Below are 25,633 nucleotides of genomic sequence, written 5' to 3'. Positions count from 1 at the left end.
ATGTCTAACAATTCCTAAACTATCAAAGGCTTTCAACATTTTGCTTTAATATTTAGCTGTGTTTGAGAGCTAAAGAGAGCTGATTTAGATTAGCATATGAACCATGAAACAAAAGTGATGTCTCAAAATTAATTGTGGGGATTAAAATTACCATAACATTTAAATTACATTTAAATATTAATTAAAACTAATTATTTTACCTAATATTTAATTAAAATTAATTAAATATTAAATCATATATTCGGATTTGTTCCTCTGCGGGGCAAACCTTCTTCCTAAAGCTTTTAGCGAGGCGACACAGTCAGCTCTTATTATATTAAACCTAAAGATTAAACATACTAAAATATTTTGCACAAGAATTACTCCCCAAAGAACTCCTCACAATCAGGTGCTTACTTATTCTGAGACAATAAAAATAACTGCATCAATAACACTATTAATTAACTTTACAAATGAAATTAAAACAAAGCATACAATACATTGTTTTAGTTCTTCTAATAATCTGAACAAGACATAATCTGTATCTTTAGTTATGAAAACATTCCGAATAATGAGACTAACAATAGATTCTTCCAGGTAAATCAGTAAGTTTCAACAATGATTTAGAAAAAGCCACAAATATTATGAAAGAAAAATCATGTGAGTAAAACCTTTCTACCGCAACTTTTCATCACTGCGCCTAAATTTTTTTCATAAGTCGTCTGATAATTATCATATCATAAATAAATAGAACAAAAACAGAAGTGAAAGGCTAATTTGCAAAAAAACTGATTTCTTGCCATAAGAAATACAGCTACTAATGCAGCTAGTAATTAGTCTCAATAAAACTTGGTAAACTAATTTTATTAATAGAGATAAACAAGCTACAAGTTAATAACTCTATGAGGCACTGAATACAAAATATCTATTGACCGATTTGCACCTGACTAACTTGCATGTGATCATCCTTTAACACCCGCCATCTCTTAGAAAATATGCTATAAGTTAAAAGTTGATTTGCACCAAAATTCAGATTACAGTTATTTGGTATCAAAAGATTCACCATGTCTTACTCTGTTGTGTTGTAGGTGCCAAATATGTGGAAATGCGATTACAAGCTCTTAAAAGCACAAAAACGAAAAGCCGCCAAAGATTGCAATCTGTTTATTTATCTGACGTATTCATTACAGTTTGGCTATTGTCTTGTCATGTGATGTTCTCACGTGAAATGAAAGGCCAATAAAAAGCTCAATATAAAACTTATCATAGCACTAGTTTATGATCAACACTTTGGGTTTCACCGAAGACCCCGTATCAAATATAGGTGCTCGCTACTTTACAGTTTTGTTTCGGCATTATTCAATCGTCAAGTCGTTCTCTGATCATGTGACCCAATACTTAGCAAATAATTTTTGCAGCACTTTTCGGATATCACAGGTGACCAACAGGCTCATCATAATTTTAAGACAATGATATGTACTCCTTCGAGCTAAGGTTAAGAAGTTTAAAAAAATTTACCGTAAGTTATAAGATCTCAGTGCTAAAAGTGACAGAATTACAATGACGATAAAATAGACGGATAAGAACAATAGACATAGTTTTATTGAATGTGTGAAGTATATTTGTGAAAATATTTTGACGAATAAAGTTGCAAGAAAGTGTAAACAGAAACCATCTCTCACAACTACATCACATTTTAGCTGTTTTTGAAACGGAATCCAAACTATGGCGGTCTCGTGTGGCTGCGATTTTCCGTTCTTTTTTTGAGCTTTTATGAGCTTGTAATCACATTTCCACATATTTTGCACCTACAACACATCATAGTAAGACATAGTAAATCTTTTCCCACGAGCAAACGAGCGGAGCGATGTGTGGGAGTTTTTATGATAAATGCATGTGCACACAACTTACGAAAATTATTCATCAACAATGAGACGAACCCTTGGCTAGAAATTTCATCAAGAAATTTAAGCATCGGAATGTAAAGTCGTTAAAGTATAATAACAATACAAAACACATTTAAACCTATTTAAATATGTTACCAAGTCTTTGTAAACCGTCGGTATTATCTTTAAACTTACCCATCTGATCGGATTATACACAAATAGACAGATTTATTTGAACGAAAATTGCCACAAAAAGCTTGGTTTAATAAAAGTTAAGACCGAAAATTAAAACGCCAATAAAGCCGTGTGACCGATTGTAGAACTATTTAGTAGTGCGTATTTCCCGAGAAAACCGTGTTCATTTTACCAGTCTATGGTGCTGTTTACTTGTAATCAAATTTATTCGAAGGTTTTTGTAATAAACGTAGACTGTTTGAGGTGTAGACCGATTTACAGGTACGAAATTGTGGTACACCGTTTATCAGCCTATGTTTTTTGTCCAATCACCGAAGGTTTCATTATTTAAAATGTTAGACGAAATTCTTTACAACTTACGTACCAGCTCGGGCCGAACTACAACGCCCGTTTATGACGATAACATTTTTTTTATTTTGCTGCAGTTTGCAGAAAACTTTCAGAAGTGTGAACGCTCATACTTGCTTTCTGTTAAAGATCGCTATCAAAACCATTCTACATTCAACACAACCAACTTTCAAACTGTGTATAGTACACAGTAGCTTGTCATTTTACTTTTAATTTTGCATTTCAGAGTTATAATAAACATATTTCCCTATTGTTGTTGTTAAATTACATACAATACAGTAGATTAGGCCTACAGCTTTATAACACTTTTATAACAGCTTTTATTTTCTGCAGTTTGCAGAAAACTTGCAGACGCGTCAAAGCTCATATTTGCTTTCTGTTAAAGATAGCTATCAGTACCATTCTACATTCAACACAACCAACTTTCAAACTGTGTATAGTACACAGTAGCTTGCCATTTTACTTCTAATTTTGCATTTCAGAGTTATAATAAACATATTTCCTTATTGCTAATTGTTGTTAAGTTACATTATTAAACTAGAAATTCCATTAACATTATTAAATTAATTATTAAATTACGTTATTGTTAATTTACTTATTGTTAAATTACAGTAGGTTAGGCCTATAGCTTTAATTAATATTTTTTAGTGTTGTGAAACAGGTTTGAGATAGTAGTAGATTAGGTGTGATTTATTGTTGTATTAAATCAAGTTTTTTAAACGTTTTGTGGCGATTTTCAGTAAAATCGGGTTGTAGAGCATATCTTTGGGATAGTAGTGGATTAGGTGTGATTTTTTTACAACCTTTTGTTTTGCATAATTGACTTTGAATTTAATTTCAAAACAACTTGACAACTGCCATGGACATACAACTTCCCATAACACCACGTCGCGACATAACAACACAGTAAATTAGGCCTACAGCTTTATAACACTTTTATAACAGCTTTTATTTTGCTGCAGTTTGCAGAAATCTTCGAGACGCATGAACGCTCATAGGTTTTCTATTATTGCTGTATTACTATATTAACAATATTGGTTATTTTAATAATATCAGTGCATTTTACTTATAATATTGGCCAACATTGCATTTCTCCTATTGCAAGGGTGAGATAAAAATGTGTAATATTTTCCTTTCATTGTTGTTGTTTGTCATGACCAAACACTTTTTAAATAAATTTTCTAAAAACCTATATAAATACCACAACTTCTCGATATTGCTACCTATTACGTTTTGAAATGTAAACAAAATTGTGTATTGTTTTTCTATTATTACTATATTAATAAAATTGATTATTCTAAGAATATCAGTACATTTTACTTCTAATATTGGCCAATATTGCATTTCTCCTATTGCAGGGGGAAAATATAAACATCTTTTCCATTCATTATTGCTTATTATTGTATATAATAACACCCACACCCAGTACATTACATCTACCATTGCAGTTATCCTATTGCACTGCAGAGCCATTTGATTGCTAATATTGCATTTCTCAACCATCAGTACCCTTTATTTTTTTGCCAATATCTCTGGCCATCTCTTTGGTCGTGGGCTGTATGACAGTGGAATTTCTAGTCATATCAAATAACGGTAATGTGAATTTTATTGTAAGTCAACCTTCAATATATTGATACGGTAATAATAGAAAACCAAAGCACATTTTTTTACATTCCAAAACGTCATAGCTAACAATATCAAGATGTTGCGATATTTATATAGATTTTTAGAAAATCTATTTAATAAAAATATTTAGAAAAAATAATAACAGTAACGTATGGCCCAACATCGGTCACTATATACTTCGATCTTGTAAATTTGAACGCTTATTCTTGTAATTAAATCTCATAAAACCGAATAATTATTCTTATAATTGAATATTGTAATAATCTCATGCCTATCACTAGAAAAAATATCATGATTTCCTTTACTTTCACTGCTTTGGACATCAGTTGGAATACCAAAGTACTCATAAGTGTCCAAAATGTCAGTTATTTTGAAATTGACAAAAAAGAAACAAAGTTTTCAGTACTTCTATGTTAATTACAGAAACCTGCGGCAATTGGACCATGCTATAGACTGGTAAAATGTGCACGATTTTTGTGAAACGCGCATGACTTGATGGTTCTATTCTATGTTGCTCGGCGTTTCGTTCACCGGTCTTAATTTTGATAAAAATAAGGCTTGTCAAGTAATCATAATGATTTTAGGCGAATTAATCTGTCTATTTTTGTATAATCCGATTAGATGGGACAAGTTTAGGAAATTTTCTACAAATAAAAAAAGACTTGGTAACATATTTAAATAGGTTTATATGTGTATTGTATCGTTATTATACTTAAACGACTCCATTGAATATGATTAAATTTGTTGATGAGATTTTGGTACAAGGGTTAGCGACAGCCGTTGATGAAAAATTTCCGTGCGTTGTGTGCACATATGCGTTTATCATAAATCTCCCAAACAATCGCTTCGCTCGTGTTTGGTCGTGGAATTACCTTTTTCCTCAGCAACATCACAATTAAATATTAGTTTAATTACCTCTTTTTTGATATACTCGGTTTGGGAAGAAATTTTAAAGAAACAGAAATAGAAAAAATCTTCAAATGTTCATACCTCAAAATGGACCAGAAAATAATTTCCAAAATCCAAAATTTTTTTAAAAATCTCTGCATATCATTTTGTATGGAATGTATAACTAGTTAACAACAGCCGATGTAGGAAGGTTTTACTATATTTACAATAACCTTTTAAAATTTCTTTAATGTCGATCCTCTGAGATGAGAAAAGCTAGCTAGTCAGACAATACAACCCATCATTCAATTATCCGACTTCAACCATAACTGAAATCAAGTAATCAATTAATTCTCATCAAATGAGAAAATTTGCGTGATATTTGAAACAGCTAAAATCAATTTCAGTGTTCCCTCCGTTAGTTCATTGTAAATATAGTTTTAATTTTCTGATGAAGAGCCAGTAGGCAAGTTGCAGTTCTGACCAAAAACGGTTTGGCACAAACATTATACCAAGTTATATATACATTATAAAACATTTTATAAACCAATTGCGTAATTATATAGTTTTTACATTGTTACATTTTTTCTCTCTCAATCTCAGTAGAGTTTAGCTAACATGTGTGTAAAAGTTTTATCAAGTGTTCCAAGGTTACAAGTCATATCACGATACTGGTGCATATATGAATAATACATGAATAATATATAAATGATGTCCAAATAACTTAATAACCAACAGTTCATGCAGATAACACTTGTATGCCATTGAATTATTATGATTTGTGCTAACAGGGACTAGAATATTTTTATCATATTGCTAGTGTATCTCCAACAAAGTTTCTATAGTAACTAAAATAGTTACTAAATGTTATGATGATTTATAATCATTACTCAAAAGCATAAAGTCTTCTGTAAGACGAAGATTATTGGTAGTAGCAGAGTTTTAAAATTATGAATATAATTTTGGCAGCATATCAGCTGTGTGAGTAAAAACCATTTGTCAATATTTTGTATATCACTACACAATAGTTGTTTACATCAATATTGTCTAAGATATTGGTATTATGCTGCTAATTGATTCTCAACAAAGTTTTATAACAGTAACTAGCAGTATAGGTAAGTATAACAGCAAATATTTAGAAGGTTTTTAGTCAGTATTCAGGATGAAAGTTTCTTCTGTAATCAAAAAACTCTATTTTGAGCACTTTACAAAGTAATGATTTCCGCATTGCCAAAGGTTGTTGTATACACATTTTGTCAATAATTTTCCTATATGGTATACTACTCCAACAATTATCTTTGAAATCTTTATAAGTACTATATATTGATAAATCCTGCTTAATATTTATACATACTATAAATATGTTTTCTCTGAACAATAAAATAGGTGGTAAGTTTTGAGCAGAGTATCAATGAAAATACTTTGTATGAAAGAAAGTATTTTTTAAAAGTGTGGCTTTGTGTTTTGAAGGATTTGTAGCTAGAATGAATTTCAAGTATGTATATGTCTGTATAGAATAGTTAGATCTTATTCTAAGATAGTTACAAAAAAACACCTTTATATAGGGTATAACAAAGTTCCATTCCCAGATTCAAACTGTAACGTTCGCAACTTTTGTAAAATTTTGCATGTATAAAATCTATATCATCAGCTTTGTGTTTTTTTAAATACCTCAAAAACTATACATACTCACATAATTGTAATTATAAATTTATATGCATTTGTGGTGGATTTGCTCATAAAAGAACAAGAACATGCTTTTCTATTTTTTATATTACCAGTTAGACTTTGATGGTAAATAATTGTATCACTGCCTTTGAATACCACAGATAATTCTGACGGCTACTCTATTATTACCCTACTGTAAGATTCGTAAACTACAAAATATCATTAATATTTCGGTTAAAGTCCAGTTTCGAAATTGTGAATTAAATTTTGAATCATAAACAAAAAGCTCTACAATAATTGCTTATGTAATCAACTAGTGTGGTTTGCAAAATTTCAGGTTGTTTACCCAAAAAAAAACTTAAACAAATAAAGGGTATGTTGTGGTTACCACCAACAAGGTACAGTCCTTGAGACAATAAAAACCTTTTTACCACCTTTTTAGTTATAACGTATGCTGAAGCCTGGCTTTGAAGTGGGACTTACCATATATGATATTTATATTATTAATATTTGTATATCGTATATATTGTATTGTATACATATATATCATATATATTATATATGATAAATTTACATATATGTAAATATTTTCTATGTCATTGAACCTAAATACAGATTATGGCTTTTATATAAGAAAAGATGCAATCACGGCACTACCAAGTAATTCTTATTTGTCACTTGTCAGGGAATTGATTGATATTGTTGTAGCGCATGTCAAGTACTTCTGATGAAGCCAATTCTTTTACTACCTCTAGAACCTACCGAAGAAAAAATGACCAGAATCTTGGAAAGTTGAAAAGGGGTTGTGTTCACCGCTGATCACTTGTCAACAGAGCAACGTGGCAGAACTTGGCTCTTTGATGTTATATTTTTCTTCTATAATTCTCATATGTTTTTCTGACAGTTTTTTTACATTTATTTTTTTCATTTTTAATACTGTGATACTTCCTAAAGATTAAAACATTCAATTTTAAAATAATATTTTGTGCGAAATAACATGTATCTACCAGTTTAATATGATTTATTTGTCAAATTCAAATGATGAAACAAGAGTATTCGGTGGTCTAACAGTATACAAGTAGAGTCATTATTAAATATGGCAGCTGAAATTTTAGTTAAGAGTTGAGCTTCAACATTTGTATGGTTTTGACTTAACATGAAAACAGTAGTTTAAAGTGAACCATAATTGAAATCATACTCTGCGCCGACCGATGTCCTTACTCCATTCAACATTTTTATTAAAAGTGATGCATATTTTATTCTGGTTTCTTGACTAAATTTGATTTTGCTTCATTTTTTGATGTAATTCTGTGCATTTTTTGCTGTTTCATTATCTACTTTTATAATTTTTAATTCTACAGTCATTTGAACACCTTATCCTTATGATATGAAGTTTGAAAGTTACAGCTGTTTGAAAAAGTTTAAAAACTTTTACAGTTGTTTTTATATACTCTCTTAATTTATTTCACTTAAACAAAGCACTTTTTTCATGATATGTAGTTTAAAGGTTAGAGTGGCAAATGTTGTTATATGTTAAATACTAATCAATTTTCTGTCCAAAAACCTTTTCATTACCCGAGAATCGCCTTACCTGGGCAGCTTATTCCCTTCGGTTTTAAATATGGGAAAAACTTTAGCACATTTCATTTTTGTTGGAAAACACATTGTTTTATGCTTATGTTGAATATGTAGGCAAAATATTTTGATAGCTCATGTGAACAAGCTTTCACTAATTTCGCGGAAATTTCATTCATGCCTTCTGCTTTGTGTTCATTTAGATTCGCAATAATTCTCTGAACAATACACCCATGAACGTCTACCAAATTAATCTTGGAATATATTTATCCCTGACACTTGATGCTTTATATTTGTATTAAAAAGGCTTATGCAAGTCTGGTTCATATTTCTGATAAAAAAGTGTTAAATTATGTAGCTATTTGTTTGTCATCAGTTATATCTTTAGAGTTAGAGTCTAAAAGATCCGTAAATTCTTGGGTTTTACCTTGGTTTCGTCCACGATGAATGTTTATTAAATTTCAGGGGTCATTAATTTTTAGTATTTCATAAGAATAGTAATCAGCTATTGTTTTTTTGATATGAGATTAAACTTTATTTTTAGCTTTTGTGTGGTTGTTTTTTAATTTAAGACTAAATGAGTAAGCTCTGTACTTGTCAAATAAGACGTCTTTCTTTTGTATCCAAATGAAGCTTTTCAGTTCTCCAAAGATTTTTAAAGCTTTTGGGCTTGCAACAAGTTGGTTCCTGTATAGGAGCAATTTGGTCAAAAATACTTTGTGCTTGTTCACGAAAAAGCCTTTTGTTTCATTCTTGTGTCATTCAAACCTAGGTGAATGACCGATGTTGCTCGAATATTAAAAAAAGACCTTGCACAGAAAAGTTATCTTAGCTTAACACACAAAAACAGTTACCACTAGTTTTGCTACCCGGCATTGCCCGGGTAATAAAAAAAGTCTTTGGACAGAAAATTGATTTGTAGTCAACACATAACAAAATTTACCATTCTAACTTTCAAACTACATATCATGCAAGAAGTGTTTTGTGTAGTTGAAATAAATTAAGAGAGAAATAAAACAACTGTCAAGGTTTTCAGACTTTTTCCAACAACTATAACTTTCTAACTTCATGTTATGAGAAAAAGGTTTTGTGCAGGACAACTGATTTAAAAATAAATAAAACAACTGTAAAGGTTTTCAAATCAATGTAACTTTAATATTTCATAACTTTCAGCGACCTATATATTTTAATAACGTATAGTGGAAGCTCGGTTCTCGAACATAATAAGTTCCAGGAGACAGTTCGAAAACCGAGTGGTTCAAAATCCGAAACCAATTTTCCCACTAAAATAAGATTATGTAAATTTTAATCCGATTCAAGGCAAGAAAAAACTTTGGTTAAGTACTTTTCCAACATTTTACACCATAAGCTGTACTTACTAAGCTTGTACTTGTAGTTGCTATTTTACACCAAAAGCTGCACTTGTACCCGGGCGTCACCCTGGTAATAAAAAGGTCAGTGCACAGAAAATTATGAAAACAGCCTAATCCACAAACCGCCAACCGGGTGCAAGAATGGTTTTATTAACGCTTTGCTAGAATCGGTGGAATAATTAATTGCAACAAACTTGACAGTGCTTTGAGCTCACTATTGCATTCAAATAATAAAACCATTTGTTTTGTACTTGAATTAACCAATCAAATGGGACCAGTAAAATCTTCTACATGTTGATACTAATAATGACTAGACATTGTTGACTATACATGACTTTTTGGGGATGTAGTTGGTTTCGCCACTCATTTGAACATATTTTTCCATAGATGGCAGCGAGCCTATTTTATTTAGTAGCTAGTTTCCCGTGTGCGCGTAGCAACTGAGAACTTAGCTGATACAAGCCCCGTAATGAAATAAGCTAACTCGACGTCCTAAATACCGTAGACCGGTAGAATTGGTGGTCGGTACTCAAATGTTTACAAAGCATTTAAAGAAAGATAATATGGCAAGTTTTCAATCTCCCTTATTTGAGGCGTCAGAAACACTCATAATAATGTATCTGTAGCTGGATTTGAAAGTTTATTCTAGCCATCATGAGCAAATACAAAATATAATATATGCCAATAGAGCCATGTAGTTACTAGACTTTTATTGCATTAGCCGATGTGAATACGAGAGATGGAGACATCATTTTGGGCAAGTCTGGGCATGTTTTTTTAGCCCTTGTGTTTTCACCGCGATCAGTTTTTTTGATTTAATTCTTCAAATATCTTGACAATGAGATTGCTGCCTAACTTAAAAAACAACATATCAACTGATAATCAAAATAAATACTTTATTTTAAAATCAACACAAATTTGACGCAACCACATTTTTAAAGATAGCTCGAATAATAATGTGGGAAATAATAATAATGCAGAGAAAATATAAAATATCTGTTTATCTTGCATTGCCTAGCATTAAATATTAACTTATTTGAACTGGTGCGATAATTGCAAGAACTTTACAAATATGTTGATAATGTCTATTGGTAAAAATTAAAATAATTTTGGTTAGCATGCATAATAATATTTCAAAAACTTTTTCAAATTCGTAAACCATTGGCACTTTTTTCAAAAACCACCTGCTTTCGTTTATTTACATGTAGATTATTTGTACGATAGAGTGTATAACAAATATTATATAAAAATATCATTATATGAAGATTCTCTTTCTCATCAGATTTATCTGTTGTTTTAAATGACGCTCATGTTTACCCGGCAATATTTGGCAGTTTGTTTGTTCGCTTTATTCACATTCACTAAATAACATAAAAATGATAAAGAAATAAGGTGCAATGAGGGCCGATATGCACAGTAGCAGGGCAGTTCGAGGCGCAGATGAAATTGTTAATAAAGAAAGCGCGTGTCTAAGCAAACTAAGTCAGAGCAAACATATTCCAGAGAGTCCAGCATGTACGGCTTCAAAGCAGACCTGAAATTGTCATGACTATCACTTTCCATAAGCGAATTGGCAAGGAACTCCATGCTATGACGCACAATACGCAGCCCGTCTATGGCAACCAGTAGAAGAGGGTGGAAAAGATAAAGCAAATAAGGAATGATGAGTTTTGTAATATTTTGACAAACTAGTTAATATTTAAATTGTGTGAAGGCTAAAAGACATATTCTTAGTTGATATAGTTGCTGTATAGGCAAAACACGAGATTATTTAACAAATGAGTTGATGGAAAATGAGAGTTTTCTGATATGTTTTTCTAAGCAATTGATTCTAGATGACCAAAAGTTTGTTTAAGTAGCTCATCAGAGCATTTGGCCATGATTCCAAGCAATAGACTAATATACTATTAATTAGTGTATTATATAAAAGAGGCATTTCTGTAAAACTCAATGAGACCTTGTAAATTAGCCCTGAGCTTTGCCGTAGTTGTTTTCTCAATAGTTTCATGTGTCTTGACCAGTTTAGGGCACTATTCATTGTAAAAGCTAAAAATATTATACTATCCGTCATTTGTAAGATTTGTCCAGTTCGAAATGTTTTTTGTAAATCAAAATTTATTTTGTGGATTATGAATTACTATGAAGTTTTTTTTTGTCAACGTTCAATGTTAGTTTGTTTTGGTCACACTAACGTTTTATCACATTTAACTCTCTGGTAATTATTGCTCTATTAATTTTTATTCAAGTTTTTAGAGGTATAAAATAACTTTGTATTATCGGCAAACAAAGTAGTTTTAAATTTATCAGTACTTTTAACATGATCATTTATATATGGCAAAAATCATGTTGGTCCAAGGATGAATTCTTGTGGTAATCCACATTTAATTAATAGAGGTTGGGATATTTTTTGTGTTATTATAACACTTTGAAAATGATTTGAAAGATAATTTTGAATAAATTCTAAACATGAAGGAAGAAAATATATCTGTTCAACCTTATTTATCAAAATAGAGAGATCTATCGTATCAAAAGACTTTGAGAAGTCAATGAGTACAACTGAAATAAAAAGAATATTGTTTAAAGCAGCAAGAGCATCATTTGTAAACTCTATTGATGATTTGTGAGTTCCTTTCCCTTTTTGAAATCCAGTTTTAGTTTTTGTAATATTTATTTCTTTAATAGCGTAATTATGCATTTGTTGGTTGTTAAGATGCTCAGAAACTTGCGAAAAACTGACAGAAATGAAACAGGTCTATAGTTATTAGATAACAGCTTTTTGCCTCTGTTTTTAAATATGGGCAAAACGTAAGCACATTTCATTTTTTGTGGGAAAACACGATGTTTTATGTTCATGTTGGATAGGTAGGCCAAATATTTTGATAGCTCATGTGAACGAGCTTTTACTAATTTCGCGGGAATTCCATTTATGCCTTTTATTGTTCATTCAATAAAAAAATACAAATTAAGGTTTTCTAGAAAATAATCAACGTAAAAGTTAAAAATAATATATTTTATGTATTGAGAGCAATAGTTTGTTTTATTGTTACAAATTTCAATTAATAGATTTAACTTTTATACAGAGTTCAAAACATAATTATTACATAGCCAGATTTTTTATGTGCTAAGGTATCAACAATCATTTTCGCTTAACATATGTTAGAGCTGCTGTCCAGGATTTTAATAAAGTCAGTTATTTTAGTGTTATGAATAAGCTTTCTATTAACTCAGTAGTTTTACCATAAAAAGTCTTCCAGATAAGAAATCCATAAAGTATGACATCAACTTTTTGCGCACAACTAGTGGGAAACTGTAGCTAATAAAGTTTGATTACGACAGTAAAAAACCCAAATTTCTATGAAAAATGATGTATCCAATATTTAATCAGCAGCAAGTTTATCATGGCTGCTGATAAAAACTTCCTCACAGTTCATACAAACTATGTGTATATTTACCTATCTGGGAGTTGGCTTATCCTGCATCGTAACAGGTCCAGCTCTTCAAGTGAACTCAATGCAGTGACAGACTCAGGGAGCACTTTGATAGGGTTACCAGAGAGATTCAACTTTCTCAGCGATTTCAGAGAGGCCCAGCTGCAAACGAATTATATTAAACAGATTTTTCTTTCATGAAATGTTCATATCCTTAGCCTTGAATTTATTAAGTTTGCTAAGAGATACAAATACGCTTTAAACACAGCAGTGACACACAGCTATAAAGTAAAAACCTTTCTTTAACCTATCAAGTCATTATCATCAACTTTTTATTTAAAAGATCATATAAATGAGCTACAAATGTCTACCAATTGATAAACTATCAAAGGTTTTCAACATTTTGCTTTAATTTTTAACTGTGTTTGAGCGCTAAAGAAAGCTGATTTAAATTAGCATGTGAACCATAAAATAAAAGTGATGTCTCAAAATAAAATGTGGGGATTAAAATTATCATAACATTCAAATTAAATTTAAATATTAATTAAAATTAAATATTTTAGCTAACAATTAATTAATTAAATATTAGTTAAATATATTATATAAATATGTAATTAAAATAAATTAAAAGCGCATATAGGCGGTTGCATCGTATGTATCAAGTCATATCGCGGTCATACTTTTATTGTGTGTCGTCGTACGTGTCTTGGACTATACCACTTGTCAAAGCTACTAGAATCGTGCTCGTTAAAAAAATGGTTAGCCAATTAAAAGCGTTTCGTTAACGAATTCGGTGTGCATGCACAGCTCAGACGAATCTATGATATTCGGCAGAATAAATCTGTGAATTCTGTGAAATTCGTGGATTCGGTCAGATTGAACGAATAATTCGTTACGTGTGGCCGGACCTTAACTAACATAAAAGTTGTTGTCAATGCTTGTGGACCATTGTGAATATAACTGTGTGGTGCTTTTCACCTGATGATCACTGGAAACAAAAATTATTTTGGTAAATATTATATGTTAGATGGTTTGCATTGTTTATTGTTAGATAAATTCTGGAAACCGTCATCCGCATATACAGGACAAAGCAGTACTACTTATTTGACAAAACTTTTTGATAAGATTAATAATTTTCTCCCTTATGTATATAGTATCTTGTAAGTTTATGTTGGTATGTAAAAGGTATAAAAATATTGAGCTTGATATCCATTTTAAATTCAACGACATAAAATATGACTGGAATTGGATTATTGGCTACATTTAAAAAATGTATGTAATATTAAAAAGTTAACATTAGTAAAACTGTGTTCGGGCATTTACTTCATAAAATTATAAGATGATTACCTATTTTACTCAAACATAATGTGCCTTAACCAAATTGCTTGCAATTTCTACTGTTCATCATCACTTTAGACTAAAATAAACACATTGATTTCTATGTATTTACAAGAAATAATATTTACTGTATATATAGAATAACACAAATAATTTTTTCATGTTTCTTAGAAAAACAAAAACATAAAAAAACATTCAAAAGATTGTGTAATAACCTTTAGATTCCTTACAGATATTTAATGGAGAATCATGAAGTACTAAAATATAGTATAAGTAAAATATGATAGAAAGTGTTTGAAGTTAGAAGAGCTCTAGCAGACAATAATCATGGTTTTGGTAACTTTATCATTGATTTATTACAGGTCAACAAAAGGTAAAAATATCCTTTGTCACTTTTATTTTTATGTTTTCTTTGATAATATTTTCATTAAATATAAAAGGTTTTGTTGCCTCACTTACATGTATAATATGTCAGACTCGTTAAGGCGTGGTTTAAAGCAAGTTAACATCATGCAAATTCTTTTAGTTTTCAGAACATCGACTGACAGAGAACTATTTTAAGGTTGGTAATTAATTTTCATGCAGAAAAAAATAAAAAAATATCTGCATATCATTTTGTTTGCGATCTATAAATAGTTGGCAAGCAAGAAACTAAAATGATTTTATTATTTAAGCAATGTTCTAAAATACCTGGAAATCTTCTGAGATGTCCAAAGATACCATAAAATTCAAAAATTTGGTTATCAGAGAATGCTCACTATATGAGACAATTTACACGGTTTCTATTCGATTCCCAATTTTTGCTTTATTAGACAAAACTCTTTACAATATACTTACATTTATTACAAGTTTTTTTTCAGGAACATAATAATTAAACATGAACAGTTTAGATGGCCATCATCTTTTCATTTCGGATTTTTGAAGATATTTCAAAGAACTGGAAACTTGGGCACTTTTAGCAGATCAGGGAATTACCATTAAAAGAGCACATTTGTAGCAACATTTATGTAATTGAACATATTTGGTTTGAAAAGGGATTATTTGTCCTGAAGTTACATAGATTAGATTCAACAAAATAAACTCATATTTATTACGATATAAACGCTCATGTGTTTAGCTCTACAATGGTGTACCCATACATAGCTTTACTAGCATTATCTTGGACGTTTTATTTCAATGGAAAACCTCAAAAGCCGCCAGCCCTTGCGAGAAGGATTGTACTAAAGCGACCAGACTTGAAAGTGGTAATTCATTTTCAACCGACTAACTTTCATGCGATCTATCTTTAATACCAGTCATTTCTCTGACAACTGCTATAATTTAAGTTTACATATGTCAAAATGTAAATGTCAAAACATCCAAAAAGCATTATGATGTTAAATTGTTTCTATTGAAATATTCAATAGATATGAAGTTTAAAAAATTTTTACTTTCTCTTCCACCGTTTCCTATTCCTATCAATTTCCTAGCCGACCGACATGACTCTTACTATACTAAAGCTAAAGATTACCCATGGTAAAATATGTTGCACAAAACTTACTCACTAAAAAGCTACTCACAGTCATTTGCCTATTTATTATGAGATACAGTAATACTTCAACTTACGAGTGCTCCAACGTATGAGAAACTTGAGACACGAGCCAGCCTTAAAGCAAGTTTTAGCACTAACATACGAGCCATGTTTGAGATACGAGCACGTGAGTCAGTTGCCAAGTATGCCAAAGGTGTTCTATGACAACAGCATCAATCTGTATTTTTCAACGGCTCAGGTTATACTTTTGTACCGCGCCTTTGTGCGCGCTTTTCAGTGAAGAATTATGTGAATTAAAAGTACTGTGCAGAGACCAAAAGTTTGCCAGTAAAATGAAAAATAATGCAAAGTAAAAGCGAATGATAACAATTGATATTAAACGGAATATTATCGAAAAATATGGTAAATGTTTATGCGTGATTGAGCTGGCTCAGAAATATGACAGAAATACATTCACAATTATCAAACAAAAGGATTATATTCAGGGTATTTAACTTGCAAAGGACTAATCGTAGTTTCTAAACGGCTCGGCGATCTTTACGACCGCTGATGGAGAGACCGCTCAAGCATTTGATAAAAGATAAACAATTGGCCGGTGACAGCGTAACTGAAACGACGCTATTTGAAAAGGCCGGTGCTATCGTTACAAAACTGTAAAAATAGACATTCGGACAAGTTGGCTAGTGTTCGTGCATTAAACCTTTGTGATGACACCAGTGTTCGTCCTAATCGCAACATGTTGAAAGGGCGACAAAAGCAAACGTCTTTAGATAGGTTCATCTTAAAACGGCCGGCTAGTCGTGAAAGCGAAACAAAGGAACATTTTTTGCTAACCAGCGAGAAACTTCAAACAATGAATGCCAAAGAAATTTTAATTACGTTAAGTTAAAAATGAAAATTTGCTTTTAGATTTGCTTCTAAGTTTGTCTTTTACGACTTTGATAAAATCCAAATTTGTCAAAGTCAACTGTTGTAATGAAGGATAACTTATATCTATCTCCCTCTCTGGAAAATGCTAGCATTAGCTGCCATTGCATGTATTTAATTTTACCTTATAATTTATCACATTTCCTTACATTATTTTTTATTTATTGCTTTTTGAGGGCATGTGGTAAGTTAGGAGAATAACCAACATGTTCTTTCTGTTACAATATCTTGCTTTGAGTGTTTTATATTGCACTTTTTAGAATATGGAAACCAATCAATATATATTTAATTGTTTTATCTATAAATAAATTGCACCAACATGCGAGTAGATTGACATACGAGCTCAGTCTCGGAATGCGTTAAGCTCGTAAGTTGAAGTATGACTGTAACAGAATAATAACTGCATACAATAACAATATTGATTAATTTTACAAAATTACACCAAACGATACAATAAACTGCTCTAGTTCCTCTAATAGTCTGAACAAGACATAACATTGATCTCAAATTTTATCATAATTTCTATCTTGACGCTATCTTTGAGGCAGAACTAACCTCTCAGAACCGAGACAACCAGTGACAAAAAGCATTATCTGAAACCCAAAATTCAGGAGCAGTCTTTCAGCTTCTCTATGATACCTTTCTAAGAAAAGAGGAAGATGAAGCAAATGCCTGCACACCCGGCATCGTCTAACTTGGCTCAAGATCTAGCCAACCAGTCCTCTACAGCACCACGAGCCGGCAAACAGGTGTTTGGTTTAGCCAGCCAGAGATAGAGTCCACTCTATCTTTAGTATGTATAAATATATCAGTTGTGTGATAGGTTTGGAAGAATTTGGTCTGCTGTCATACATACATACATATATATATATATATATATATATATATATATATATATATATATATATATATATATATATTTATATATATATATATATATATATTAATACAAATAGATATATACATTGTATATATATATACATGCATATATATACATTGTATATATATATATATATATATATATATATATATTTCTTATATATTTCTTATATATATATATATATTTCGTATATATATATACATATATATATATATATATATATTTCTTTCTATCTTTCGCTGCTTCTAATATTGCATTTCTCCTATTGCAGGGGAGAGATATAAGCATGTAATCTTTTCCTTTCATCATTGCTGTTTGTTGTATGTAATAACACCCAATTCATTATAGCTACCATTGCAGCTACCATTGCAGCTACTATTGCAGATCTCCTATTGCACTGCAGTGACATTTGACTGCTAATATTGCATTTCTCAACCAGAAGTACCCTTTCTTTTTTCCGTTATCACTTTGGTAGTGGGCTGTATGACAGGAGATTTTCTAGTAATAGTATTAATCTAATACGTTAGATTAAGAAAGGTGCGTATCAGAAAAAGAATAAAACTTCAAAATAATTTTGGTTAGTTACCTTGAGTTACGCTTTGATTTTATTTTAACTCAGTTTTATGTAAAGTAACCCATTTATGGTATCCGGTATTTATTCAGCAGCAAGTTTATCATGGCTGCTGATAAAAACTTCCTCGCAGTTCATAAAAACTATGTGTATATTTACCTCTCTGGGAGTTGGCTAATCCTGCAACGTAGCAGGTCCAGCTCTTCAAGTGAACTCAATGCAGTGATAGACTCAGGGAGCACTTTGATAGGGTTACGAAAGAGATTCAAATTTCTCAGCGATTTCAGAGAGGCCCAGCTGCAAACGAATTTTATTAAACAGATTTTTCTTTCATGAAATGTTCATATCCTTGGCTTTGAATTTATTAAATTTGCTAAAAGATACAAATACGCTTTAAACACAGCAGTGACACACAGCTATAAAGTAAAAACCTTTCTTTAACCTATCAAGTCATTATCATCAACTTTTTATTTAAAAGATCATATAAATGAGCTACAAATGTCTACCAATTGATAAACTATCAAAGGTTTTCAACATTTTGCTTTAATTTTTAACTGTGTTTGAGCGCTAAAGAAAGCTGATTTAAATTAGCATGTGAACCATAAAATAAAAGTGATGTCTCAAAATAAAATGTGGGGATTAAAATTATCATAACATTCAAATTAATTTTAAATATTAATTAAAATTAAATGTTTTAGCTAACAATTAATTAATTAAATATTAGTTAAATATATTATATAAATATTTAATTAAAATAAATTAAAAATTAAATCAAATATTCAGATTTCATTCATGTGCGGAGCCAACCTTCTTCCTAAAGCTTTTAGAGATGCGACAAAGTAAAGCTAAAGATTATCCATGCTAAAATATTTTGCACAAGAATTACTCCCCAAAGAACTCCTCACAGTCAGATGCTTACTCATTCTGGGACAATAAACATAACTGCATCAATAACACTATTGATTTACTTTACAAATAAAATTAGACCATAGCATAGAATACATTGTTTTAGTTCCTCTAATAGTCTGAACAAGACATAATCTGTATCTCTAGTTATGAATACATTCCGAATAATGAGACTAACAATAGATTCTTCCTGGTAAATCAGTAAGTTTCAACATTGATTTAGAAAAAGCACCTAAAACACCGCAGAGTAAGACATGGCGAATCTTTTGATACCAAATAACTGTAATGTAAATTTTGTTGCAAGTCAATCTTTTGAATGTTTTTTTATGTTTTTGTTTTTCTAAGAAACATGAAAAAATTATTTGTGTTAGTCTATATATACAGTAAATATTATTGGTTGTAAATGCATAGAGTTCAGTTTTTTATTTTACACTACAGTGATGATGAACAGTAGAAATTGCAAGCAATTTAGTTAAGGCATATTATGTTTGAGTAAAATAGGTAATCATCTTATAATTTTATGAAGTAAATGCCACAACACAGTTTTACTAATGTTAACTTTTTAATATTACATAAATTTTTAAATGTAACAAATAATCCAATTCCAGCCATATTTTATGTCGTTGACTTTAAAATGGCTATCAAGCTCAATATTTTTATACCTTTTACATACCAACATAAACTTACAAGATACTATATACATAAGGGAGAAAATTATTAATCTTATCAAAAAGTTTTGTCAAATAAGTAGTACTGCTTTGTCCTGTATATGCGGATGACGGTTTCCAGAATTTATCTAACAATAAACAATGCAAACCATCTAACATATAATATTTACCAAAATAATTTTTGTTTCCAGTGATCATCAGGTGAAAAGCACCACACAGTTATATTCACAATGGTCCACAAGCATTGACAACAACTTTTATGTTAGTTAAGGTCCGGCCACACGTAACGAATTATTCGTTCAATCTGACCGAATCCACGAATTTCACAGAATTCACAGATTTATTCTGCCGAATATCATAGATTCGTCTGAGCTGTGCATGCACACCGAATTCGTTAACGAAACGCTTTTAATTGGCTAACCATTTTTTTAGCGAGCACGGTTCTAGTAGCTTTGACAAGTGGTATAGTCCAAGACACGTACGACGACCCACAATAAAAGTATGACCGCGATATGACTTGATACATACGATTCAACGGCCTATATGCGCTATTGTTGGTTCTCTCTCGTTGGTTCACCATGACAGGAACTTCCCATCGTGTATCCAGAATTTTCTTTTAGATGTTTTAGAGGCTATTAATTATTTCTTTTTCAATAATAATAATTTCTTTTTATGCAGCAAAAGCTCTGTCGCAAAACAGTCGCTATCTCTAGCGCATATAGGCGGTTGCATCGTATGTATCAAGTCATATCGCGGTCATACTTTTATTGTGTGTCGTCGTACGTGTCTTGGACTATACCACTTGTCAAAGCTACTAGAATCGTGCTCGTTAAAAAAATGGTTAGCCAATTAAAAGCGTTTCATTAACGAATTCGGTGTGCATGCACAGCTCAGACGAATCTATGATATTCGGCAGAATAAATCTGTGAATTTTGTGAAATTCGTGGATTCGGTGAGATTGAACGAATAATTCGTTACGTGTGGCCGGACCTTAACTAACATAAAAGTTGTTGTCAGTGCTTGTGGACCATTGTGAATATAACTGTGTGGTGCTTTTCACCTGATGATCACTGGAAACAAAAATTATTTTGGTAAATATTATATGTTAGATGGTTTGCATTGTTTATTGTTAGATAAATTCTGGAAACAGTCATCCGCATATACAGGACAAAGCAGTACTACTTATTTGACAAACTTTTTGATCAGATTAATAATTTTCTCCCTTATGTATATAGTATCTTGTAAGTTTATGTTGGTATGTAAAAGGTATAAAAATATTGAGCTTGATATCCATTTTAAAGTCAACGACATAAAATATGACTGGAATTGGATTATTGGCTACATTTAAAAAATTTATGTGATATTAAAAAGTTAACATTAGTAAAACTGTGTTGTGGCATTTACTTCATAATATGATAAGATGATTACCTATTTTACTCAAACATAATATGCCTTAACTAAATTGCTTGCAATTTCTACTGGTCATCATCACTGTAGTGTAAAATAAAAAACTGAACTCTATGCATTTACAACCAATAATATTTACTGTATATATAGAATAACACAAATAATTTTTTCATGTTTCTTAGAAAAACAAAAACATAAAAAAACATTCAAAAGACTGTGTAATAACCTTTAGATTCCTTACAGATATTTATTGGAGAATCATGAAGTAATAAAATATAGTATAAGTAAAATATGATAGAAAGTGTTTGAAGTTAGAAGAGCTCTAGCAGACAATAATCATGGTTTTGGTAACTTTATCATTGATTTATTACAGGTCAACAAAAGGTGAAAATATCCTTTGTCACTTTTATTTTCATCTTTTCTTTGATAATATTTTCATTAAATATAAAAGGTTTTGTTGCCTCACTTACATGTATAATATGTCAGACTCTTTAAGGCGTGGTTTAAAGCAAGTTAACATCATGCAAATTCTTTTAGTTTTCATAACATTGACATAGAACCATTTTTAATGTCGGTAACTGATTTTCAAGTAGTCCAAAAATTCAAAAATATCTGCATATCATTTTGTATGTGATCTATAAATAGCTGGCAACAAGGAAACTAAAATTATTTTAATATTTAAGCAATGTTCTAAAATACCTGGAAATTTTCTGAGATGTCCAAAGAGACCATAAAACCTAAAAAATTGGTTATCAGATAATGCTCATTAAATGAGACAACTTGCACGGTTTCTATCCGATCCACAATTTTTCTTTGATAGACAAAACTCTTTACAATAAACTTACATTTAATACAAGTTTTGTTTTTCAGGAACATAATAATTAAACATGAACAGTTTTGATGACCATCATCTTGTCATTTCGGATTTTTGAAGAGATTTAAAAGAACCGGAATCTTGGACACTTTTAGCAGATCAGGGAATTACCATTAAAAAAGCCCATTTGTAGCAACGTTTATGTAATTGAACTTACTTGGTTTGAAAAGGGATTATTTGTCCTGAAGTTACATAGATTATATTCAGCAAAATAAACTCATATTTAGTGTGATATAAAAGCTCATGTTTTCAACTCTACAACGGTGCGCTCATACATAGCTTTACTAGCATTACCGTGGATATATCATTTCAATGGAAAACCTCAAAAGCTGCCATCCTCTGCGGGAAGGATTGTACTAAAGCGACTAGACTTGAAAGTGTTAACTCATTTGCAACCGACTAACTTTTATGTGATCTACCTTTAATATCAGCCATTTCTCAGAAAAATGCTATAATTTAAGTTCACATATGTCAAAATGTAAATGTCAAAACATCCAAAAAGCATTATGATGTTAAAGTGTTTATATTAAAATATTCATTTGATATGGAGTTTCAATAAATTTTACCTTTTCTTCCACCATTTCCTATTCTTATCAATTTTCTAGCCGATCAACATGACTCTTACTATACTAAAGCTAAAGATCACCCATGGTAAAATATGTTGCGCAAAACTTACTCACTAAAGAGCTACTCACAGTCATTTGCCTACTTATTCTGAGATAACAAAATAATAACTGCATATAATAACAATATCGATTATCTTTACAAAATTACACCAAAAGATACAATAAATTGGTTTAGTTCCTCTAATAGTCTGAACAAGACATAACATTTATCTCAACTTTTATGATAATTTCTATCTTGACGTCATCTTTGAGGCAGAACTAACCTCTCAGAACCGAGACAACCTGTGACAAAAAGCATTATCTGAAACACAGAATTCAGCAGTACAGTCTTTCAGCTTCTTTATGATACATATTAAAGCTTCAGCATATTCCTAATAAAAGAGGAATATGAGGCAAATTCTTGCCAACCCGGCATCGTCTAACTTGGCTCAAGATCTAGCCAACCAGTCCTCTGAAGCACCACGAGCTGGCAAACAGGTGTTTGGTTTAGCCAGCCAGAGATAGAGTTCACTCTATCTTTAGTATGTATAAATATATCAGTTGTGTGATAGGTTTGGAAGAATTTGGTTTGCAGCTATCAGAAAGTTTTATGGTGAGCATTGACATATTTACTATTATTAACTAACAAGAATTAAACCTTCGTAAAAAATTTAGCGCTTTTATGTGCCTGCCAGTTACTGTTTGATCAGTTTAGAGAAGTTCATCTTTAATCACTAACAGCGGCTTTGATGAAAACTTAGTGCAGATTAAAATTTTTTCATACTACTTGAGGTTTATGCAATCTGAATAATACAGCAATAACTACACTAATACTTTAGATTAATCTCACGACCAAATACGAGCGAAGCATTTGTTTGGGAGCTTTATGATAAATGCATATGTGCACACAACTCACGAAAATTATTCATCAACACCGTCGCAAAGACTTGTACCAAAATTTCATCAACAAATTTAACAGTCTTTCAATGGAGTCAGTTAAGTATGATAACAATAAAAAACACATATAAAACTTTTGCAACGTTAATCTAACTACGTTAGATTAAGAAAGGTGCGTATTAGAAAAATAATAAAACTTCATAAAAGTTTTGGATAATTCCTACACTTTAATTCTATTTTAATACATTTTTAGGGTAAAGTAACCAGCTTATAGTAGTCAATATTTAATCAGCAGCAAGTTTATCATGGCTGCTTATAAAAACTTCATCGCAGTTCATACAAACTGCGTGTATATTTACCTCTCTGGGAGTTGGCTTATCTCGCAATCTGACAAGTTCAGCTCTTCTAGTGAACTCAATGAAGTGATAGACTCAGAGAGAACTTTAATACGATTACTAGATAGATCCAACTTTCTCAGCGATTTCAGCGACCCCAAGCTGCAAATGAATTGTATTAAACAGATTTTTCTTTTATGGAATGCTCATATCCTCAGCCTTAATTTTATTAAATTTGCTAAAAGATAAAAATATGCTTTAAACACAGCAGTGACACACAGCTTTACAGTAAAAACTTTTCTTTAACCCATCAATTCATTATCATCAACTTTTTATCTAAAAGACCATATAAATGTGCTACAAATGTCAGGGTTACGATGAGATTATGAATGAGATTATTCACACAGTCAGATCCACTCTATTGTGCAGTGTATGTTATCAGTATTGTAGGATCTAGTGATGTGCTATGCCTTGGGGAAATACTTTACGGATACAGCAGAGAGCATATCCAACCGCTGCTTCAGCAATGAAAAACCTTATTCGGTCGTTTTATGATCTCCGACAGCATCATTATGCTAAAATTGTACATTCGAATTGCAAGGTGCATCTTTGCGGCATAAATTGCCAAAGCTGTACTTTTTAAAGACCGGTAACAATGTAATCACTGTAAAATTCATCTGTAGCTGTTGTTGTGCTGGTATTTCTAACCTGATTTAGTTCTAAAAACTCTGATGCACCTTGGTTCAATATCCAGCGCTATACAAATCTCCTTTTACACAGGTTATGTAACGTGTATGTATACGTTTAATCACCTGATTACACTAATTCATGTATTTCCTTGTTTGCATCATTTTGTTTATCCTCTATTCCAACTGTTCTTGATTTCCGTTTAGTTGTTGCAGTAGTTTCATCCATATTTTACAGATACTGTATTATACATATCATACATTCATGGGCATTATCACTTAAATCTTGAAAACGGTTTCTGTTTTGGTAGCAAATGTGTTATTTTTATCAAAATACTTCATGTGTTAAGTTTCTCTATTATGGTCTATGCATATGTAATATAATTTTAATATAACGGAACAGTTGTTATTTGCCTGAATATATCATTTGTCAATAGACAACTTATCTAAAATGATATTTCATGGCATTTCCTAATTTTAAAACTCAGCAAGGGTGACGTTTGGAATTTTTGAAAAAACATTGTTGGACAGTTGAAATAAACATTAATCTAATTTACTCATATTACTTTTGGGGCACACAACAAATAGAAAGTAAATTATAACTAAAACCATATTAGTACAAAAATAAAGTAATGATAGACCGATAGTACGATTTAAATAAAATCTTACATTAAAACTGATTTATGTCTCATTGTGATTGTTCATAACTAGATAAAATATAGATTATATTAAAGAGCAAAACATTTTAAAGTTACGTCAGTGCATTTGCATCTTCAGATGATAAAACAAAAAAAGATCAGCTAGTGCCCTTGGTACACTTTCACACAAAATACTTGTAATACAAGGTCTATGTTAGTAATGTTATATGTGAACAGTGAAAAGAAAGTATGGATTATAATGTATTTACGAGTATTATATATAAATTAAATTTAACAAAAAATAGTTTATCAAACTGAAGATTACTAATTAAACGGTTTAAAAATGTGAAAAGTAAATTTTAGGTTTTATACAGTTATCTTGGTGTAAATCATGTAATAATTAA

The sequence above is a fragment of the Watersipora subatra genome, chromosome 3 (genome assembly GCF_963576615.1).
Source record: "Watersipora subatra chromosome 3, tzWatSuba1.1, whole genome shotgun sequence".
Lineage (NCBI taxonomy): Eukaryota > Metazoa > Bryozoa > Gymnolaemata > Cheilostomatida > Watersiporidae > Watersipora > Watersipora subatra.
Note: the sequence above shows the minus strand (reverse complement) of the source record.